This window comes from Trichechus manatus, unplaced genomic scaffold (assembly GCF_000243295.1).
Source record: "Trichechus manatus latirostris isolate Lorelei unplaced genomic scaffold, TriManLat1.0 scaffold00004, whole genome shotgun sequence".
Classification (NCBI taxonomy): domain Eukaryota; kingdom Metazoa; phylum Chordata; class Mammalia; order Sirenia; family Trichechidae; genus Trichechus; species Trichechus manatus.
In genome coordinates, this window is record NW_004443940.1 from 18,349,450 (window position 1) to 18,356,705 (window position 7,256).

General features: G+C 45.0%; 1 non-coding gene across 1 annotated transcript; it reads left to right on the forward strand.

The window, feature by feature from the left end:
- The first annotated feature begins 6,921 nt into the window (after positions 1-6,921).
- Positions 6,922-6,992, forward strand: TRNAW-CCA (transfer RNA tryptophan (anticodon CCA)). The gene has a single exon. It is a non-coding gene; the product is annotated as a tRNA-Trp (tRNA).
- Positions 6,993-7,256: the final 264 nt, after the last annotated feature.

The window sequence follows — 7,256 nt, forward strand, 5'->3', positions numbered from 1 at the left end:
ATGTTGCCCTATGACGATGGTTAACAATCTCACAACACATCAACAATATCCTTACTCAACCTTGAGTTCCCTATCACCAGCTTCCTTGTCCCCTTCTGTCAAGGCGGACATTTTTTACTAGTTAAGCTAAACTATTGTTTGGTTTTAATTTGCAGCAATAAGGTTATTTAAGCTACCTTCTCCCCTCACCTTTAACATCTTTCTCCAAAGTTTAACAGGAAAGTGTCTTTATTGGTGTACACTTGGCGCTGGGCACAGTGTGGGCACTGGGGAGGCAGGAGTTTCTGCACTGCACGTGGGTCTTGGAGCTTCACGGTGGAGAGAAAGTAGGTGAAGCCAGGGAAGAGGTGATCAGAGCAAGCAGAGGACCAAGGCAGTGCCTGGCAAGGGTCAGGCACCAGTGAAATGTTTGGTGAATGAATTAAAGTTGCAGTGGGTGCTAAAAGAATGAAACACCCTCTCCAGACCTAATTGGGTGCATAACTCAACTTTTCATAGAGCACTCCTTCACTGTCCTGTCTTGACTGAACCTCGGTGCCCCACAATGGATGATGGGACTCTTCTTATACCCCAGTGAAACCCATTCGCACCTTAGTCTCAGAGCCCCTGCCAGCACCGCTGCAGAAAGATTTGACGAGGCAGAGGACACACCAGCGGAGATGAACCAGAGAAGCATGTGCAGATGCCTTTTTGGAGAGGTGGGTTCCTACAGGGGCAGCTGGTGGTGGCCAAGGCTGAGTGGCAGGTAAACATGGCTGGGGCTCTCATTTCTAAAAGTTATTTTTGAAGCTCACAGACCTTTGCTCAAGATTGCAAATAACATTTATTAGAAAACCTCCAGAAAACTCCTAACTTAGTTATCCAAGGGACAGTTTCAACTAGATTCCCTCATCTTAAGGTGGAAGTATCGGTCACTTCAGAAGGAGGGACGTCTTGCAGGTTGAGCTGGTGGCACCTCAGAAGTTTTCACGCATTGGCCTCAATGGTTCCCAAGATGCTCACCTTTTGCTAGAAAAGGTGACAACTTCCAGTAGGTAGTGGGATTGGGGCCCTTCTTGGGAGAGCTTGGTGTAGCCTGTACGAATCCCTTTAGCAAGAGGTATCTAAGTGGTGTTGATATCCCTACTTATCTTCGTTTCAAACGCCAGAATCAATAATGGCCATTTTCCAGTGGTTGGGCAGGTTCATAACTAAGCCTGGAGGTGGCTCTAAAAGAAGGTATCAAGCAGATCTGGATTCCAATCCTGGCTTCCCCACTTTGTAGGTGCAGTAGATTACAGATGGCTGCAAATTCTTCGCTAGTACTCCTCCCACTGAGAGGGGAGTCTATCTCTTCCATCCTAACCCTTTAATCTGGGCTGGCCTTGTGATTCACTTTGACTGGTAGGATGTAGCAGAAGTGATGCTAGGACATACAAAGACTTGGAACTTCCAGATCTCTTAGGACGTTTGTTCTTGGGATACTTCCTCTCAGAGCACAGCCGCCACATGGAAAGGCCATGTGTAGGCATTCTGGGTGACAACCCCCGTCAGTGTCTGTTCAAGAAAGCTGTGCCGCCAGGTGAATGAGCCTCCTTGGACATCTAGCTCAGTGTAACTTTCAGATGACCATAGCCACAGCCAACATCTAGCTGCACCCGTATGGGAAACTCCAAGTGAGAGCCACGCAGCTGAGCCCTGTCAACCACACAGTCATGATTGTTGCTTTAAGACACGATATTTAAGGGTATGAATTGTGTATGACCCCAGGTGAGATACTAAACCACTGTGAGGTTTAGTTCCCTTCTGTAAAATGGGCAAAATAACAGTATCTACTTCATAGAGTTGTTGTGGTAAGAATGTAATAATGGTGGAACTGCCTAGCCATGGTGCCTGGCATACAGTAGACCTCCAATAAGTGCCAGGCTTCTTCCTTCACCTTCCCTGGGAAGTTATATATCCCAGGTATGAGTGAATCTTGGCTGCTGCTCTGAACTCCCTGGGCAAACACCCAACTTTCCTCAAAAGGAATGCCTAGGATCAAATTTGACAATAGGGTTGGAGAGCATTTGATATTTCTTTCTGGGGCAATCTGTAACCCTTTCCTACTTCATATCAGAAAAATTATTTTGTTTAGTTTTGTTTTTTTCATTTTCTTTCTTTTTCCTTCCTCCTCAATAAAAGGGGTCAAGGAATTAATTCTTCACCTTCCTTTTGTTTTTTTTTTTACAAGAAATATGCTCGCTCACATTGAAAAGTACTGGCGTGAAATGGAACAACTTCCCTTCTGTTTCCCAGCCAACAGGTTCCCTTCAACACCCCAGCCCTGCAGAGCTGCAGATGCGCCGTGGTCAGATGTTGGAAACAGACGAACAACTGTGGCTTAATCTGTTTTGAAAAAAAAAAAAAAAGTTCTGAAGTAATTGATAAACAAGAGGCTGAGGTCATTGTGAAGAAAGAGTGAGTAAATGAAGCCAGATTGGGGACCGTTGAAATGTAAACCTTTTTCATCCCCTGTCCTGAATTGGGCGTGTGAGTAATAGTCGGGGCTAATCTTGCCGGGAAACAGAAGGAGGACCTCTTGGATTGCCTGATATCTGGACTTAGGTTTTTATTAATTATTATTATTATTCAAAATTATTATGTCCCTTTTGCAATTTTTGGGGGGGCATAACATATATATCAAAAAGTGCACAACTTGTAAGTACAGATGAATGAGCTTTTACAAACTGGACACATCTTGTAACTGGCACCCAGGTCAAGAAACAGAACGTTAGCCATACCCTAAAAGCCCCCGTGTGTCTCCTTTCAGTTACCATCCCCCTCAAGGAGAATCACTATCCTGACTTACAACCCTGTTATTATTTTTCGTGAGCGTGGCAAATATATAAGTCACAAAACAGTTGCCATTTCAACAATCTTCACATTCAATGACATTCAATATGACCATCATGTTGTTCAACCTTCATCGTATTATTTTTTAATAGATCACACACATGCACGCGTGTTCTCCTAGAGATATTCTAGCATGTACAAGAATACACATGTGTTATGGATTGAATTGCATCACCCAAAAATATGTGTTGTAAATCCTAACCTCTATGCCTGTGGTAATAATCCCATTTGGGAATGGATTTGTCTTTGTTAACGAGACAGGGTTAGTGTAGAATGTATCTTGAGTCAATCTCTTTTGAGATATAAAAGAGATTAAACAAGAGAGCAGAAGCACAGATGGGGGAAGAGAGATGCCAAGGCACATGAAGACTGTGCGGGAGGAGAAGCTCCGAAGAGACAAGGACCTTCCTCCAGAGCCGACAGAGAGAGAAAGCCTTCCCCTAGAGCCCTGAATTCAGACTTCCAGCCTCCTAAACTGTGAGAAAATAAATCTCTGTTTATCAAAGCCACCCACTTGTAGTATTTCTGTTATAGCAGCACTAGATAACTAAGCCACACGTTATTGTTTTATACTAATGTAGTAAAAGATATTTCACACCATATGTCACATATTACCTAGATTGTTCTGTCTCTTGCTAGTTTCACATTTATCTTGGTGATCACTCCATAGCCATACATATAAAGCAGCCAGGTTTTTTTAGTGATTACATAGTATTCCATTGTCTGAATGTACTGTAATTTATTTAATTTTATTTGAAGGCAGAGAGATTATGTCCAATTTTTTTGGAGCTGGCTTAAAAAAAAAAAAGTAATTCTTGTGGTACCTTTCTTGTCCTTTAGGTTTGAGGTGGCAGCTGTGCACTGCTCTCTCGAGTCCCTTAAAAATACTGCTAGTTCTTACTCTGTTCTGAAATGCGCTGGGCGTGGTACCTCCTCCGGTGGTCGCCTGTTTTATTACCTTGTCCTGTTAGGACTCAGTTGTTCCATGTTTGAATATGTAACCAGGAAGTGGAAATAATGTCCCTGACACCCCCACTTCCTTTTCTGGTAAATCAGTGTCCGGTAAATGAATCCAATTACTCTCACCCACCCGCTTCCTTGCACAGCTGTTTGTCCAGCCTTGTCCTGGCTGAAATCTGGAGATTTCCAAAGATGGACCTCAGGAGTTCTTCCGGACGGGATTAGTCGGAGGAACTATTGTTCATTTGATTAAACCAAGCCTTCCCCTTTCTGCCTGCCTTTTCCTCCTTCTGTGGGGTCTTCTCATGCCCTGCTTCCATCCCCAGCCCAGCCCTTATCTCTCCCTGCATGGATGTTGGCTCTGAGAGTCATTTAGTCTGAGTGTGAGTTCAAGTCCCTGCCTACTCCTTTCTTCTGGTGGGATTTACCCTTTAAATTTCAAATCTTCCATTATTATAGAACAAAAGGTTTTGTCTCCTTAAAGCATTTTGATTCCCTGCCAGCAGGAACAGTGGTGTGGTTACGGGCTGGCACCATCCGTCACCTCCCTCCTTTGCTGTCAGTATCATGCCTCTCCTTCCCCACCCTCAGGGGATAGGCCTGCAGGGACAGGCCTGGGTGGTTCAGGACGGCAGGTTAGGCTGGAGTGTCTCAGGGTCTGCTGCCTACGGCAGAAGGGCCAACGCCACAGGCTTGGTAAAGGGGTGCCAAGGCTGAGCTGCAGAAGCGCAACCTTCATTGGCAGGGCCACAGGCAAGTATCAGGGCTGCAGCAGCCCTAATTCATGCAAGAGGGAGCTCCACAGGGGTGTGAAGGCCAGGAGCTAGGCTCACTGGGAGGCCCCTTGGAGCTGGCCTAAGAGAAGGTAATAATAGCAACCGCTGTAGGGTTGTAATAAAGATTAAAGGAGTTGATAAATAGTCATGGTAAGTACTCTGTAAACGTTAGCCCTTACTGTTATCTGAGGTGGCCCCGACACAGCAGCTCCAGTTCCTGTTACCAGTGGCCAGGTTTGCTGTCACGGCTCCATTTTCTCCTCCTCTAACTTGCCCTGCTCTCCTGACTTGGCCCCAGTGAACAGTTTCAGCTCTTCCCACCTGAGGCATTTTCCTGGTCTCCGCAGACCCCTTCAACGCCCCTTCCTCCTTCGTTGTGCCTTCTGCTTTAGCTAGGAAAGCTTCCCTCTTCCACTCTTCCTCCCCGGAATCCCCACTGCCTCACTCCTCCCCCGTGAGGAGGAAACCGTTCACAGCTCATCAAATAGAAAACAAAACTGTTCCTAGTGTTTGTGCTCCTAGTTTTTACAACGTCCAGGAGTCCCTGGATGCCACAAACGGTTAAGCGATTGACTACTAGCTAAAAGGTTGGTGGTTCAAATCCACCCAGAGGTGCTTCAGAAGACAGGTCTGGCAACCTGCGTCTGAAAGGTCCCAGCCTTGAAAACCCTATGGAGCAGTTCTACTCTGCACACATGGGGTCGTCATGAGTTGGAATTGACTCAATGGCAATAACAACTTTACATTGTCCCGTCTCTTTCCAGCCTCCCAACTCCAATGTCTCCCCCCCATCCTTTCACACGTGCCGAGGACAAAGATTGGTGGTAGAAGAGGACTCTCCTGAGACCAATGACTGTTATACATCTCTATCTATGGCACCAGGCAGTGTTTCGTTCTATTGTACATGGGGTCACTATGAGTTGGAACCCACTCAATGGCACCTAACAACAAAAATGGCACCTATATCTATGAAGGAAGATAAAGACAATGGAATTTAACACATCAACACTTGTAAAGACCTACCATGGACCTTGCTCAATTCTAGGCATTTTACACTTATTCTCTCATTTAATCTTCATGGCAACCCTCTGATGTAGGTATTATTATCACCACTCTACAAATTTTCAAATTGAGTCTCAGAGCAGGTACATATCAAGATCCCATAGCTAGTAAGTACAGAAATGGGATTTGAATCCAGGTCTGTCTTACTCCAAAGCCCACGCATGTGGAAGAAAACTTGAGCCACTAGGACTTCAGATAATAATAACATTTTCTATTCTACTTTATATTTGGGTCAACTGCCCCAGAAGCCATGTTTCCTACATTTAAACTTAGCACGCCCACTGTCTTAGCCCAGAATTGCAAGCTTTGTCTTGTCCACACATAGGTCTGATTTTGAAATAGCTAAATTGTAGCCATCCAAAACTAGCTTTGCCAAGACTCACATAACATGTTTGTTTTCTCAAACTTCTGAAATTCATTCTATTATAAATAAACCTCCCAGAAGGAGAGCAAAAATTAGCGAAGTGGTGTCCAGGGGCTCCCCAACCTCCAGGTGAGGGTCTCAGCAGGACAGTAGTACGTCACAAAAGGCTCTGGCCGGAAAACCAGTGGGTAGGAAATGATGCTGCACCTGGAGAGCTTCTACAATGGCTTGAGTCTTTTATTCAAGGTGAGCAATGCCCACCTTCATGGTTTACCTAGAACAAGGGCATCCAGTAATGTTCTTTCATAGCTCCAGAACTGCCAGAGATTTATGAAAGGGCATTGTTGTTGTTTTGGGGTGCCATCAAGTCAATTCCGACTCATAGCAACCCCATGTGACAGAGTCGAACTGCCCCACACAGTTTTCAAGGCTGTAATCTTTACGGGACCAGAACAACAGTCCTGTTTTCCCTCAGAGCGGCTGGTGGGTTCGAACCTTCGGCCTTTTGGTTAGCAGCGTAGTGTTTAACCATTGAGCCACCAGGGCACCTTATGAAAGGTCATAGTGGAGATTAAGTTTTACCTTCTCCCTGATGTCTTCCCAACCTGTTCCCCTCAAGGTTTAAATTATTCCTCCTCTCAATTTTTGTCTGAAGTCCTCAGTTAAGCATAGTCTGTCTAATGGTATCTCCAGTTTTTGAGTATTAAACAAAGGCACACTCATCTGGCTCTTTAAGAAGAGCTTCTTTTATTAATAACATTTCCATGGGTTTTTTTAAACAACATTTTATTAAAATGTTATTAATAACATCTAATAACATTTCCATGTCTTATTTTTCAATGAGGATCTCTGGGCCTCAGTTTCCTTGTCTAAAGATTATGTGAGGCATTGGTGGTTCAGTGGTAGAATTCTCGCCTCCAATGAGGGAGACTCAGGTTCGATTCCTGGCCAATGCACCTCATGCGCAGCCACCACCCATCTGTCAGTGGAGGCTTGTGTGTTGCTGTGATGCTGTATAGGTTTCAGCAGAACTTCCAGACTAAGGTGGACTAGGAAGAAAATCCTGGCGATCTACTTTCAAAAGTCAGTCAGTGAAAACCGTCTGGATCACAAAGGTCCAATCCTCGACGGATCGTGGGGATGGCACAGGAACAAGCCGCCCTTCACTCCATTGTGCATGGACTCACGATAAGTTGGAGACTGAGCTGGGGCTAACCTGA